Genomic DNA, 459 nt, shown 5'->3' on the forward strand with positions numbered 1-459 from the left:
TAGCGCTGAGTGGGAGGCAACCCACTGTATCCTTTATTTTATTTTATTGCATTGCATTAGTTTAGGAATTTTTTTGATTTTAGTTTGTTTCTTAGGTCATCGATCATATTTTGCATGACAGCCTAGGCACTACACGTTTAATGTTGCATGAACGGGTGCTAAATGAAGTGTTTGGGTGTTCAAGTGTGTGTCACGCATTCCGAGGTGCGAAGATGTTCGTTTTGGTTAAGCTTTCAAAATGCAGGACAACAGTTATGAAAAATCGGTTTTGGTGCCAAGTTTTCGATGAGCTTATTCCTCTTTTCGAGTCCAAATTTTCAATTTTTCTAGGAATATAGCAAGGCGAGTCAAATCTTTTAAGTGAAAAACCGATTTTGGGGGAGTTTAAATTTTAAGTCAAAAAAAAAAAATTTGGACAAAAATGGCACTCTTTTTATTTATTTTATTTTATTTTATTTC

This window comes from Olea europaea, unplaced genomic scaffold, assembly GCF_002742605.1.
Source record: "Olea europaea var. sylvestris unplaced genomic scaffold, O_europaea_v1 scaffold87, whole genome shotgun sequence".
NCBI lineage: Eukaryota > Viridiplantae > Streptophyta > Magnoliopsida > Lamiales > Oleaceae > Olea > Olea europaea.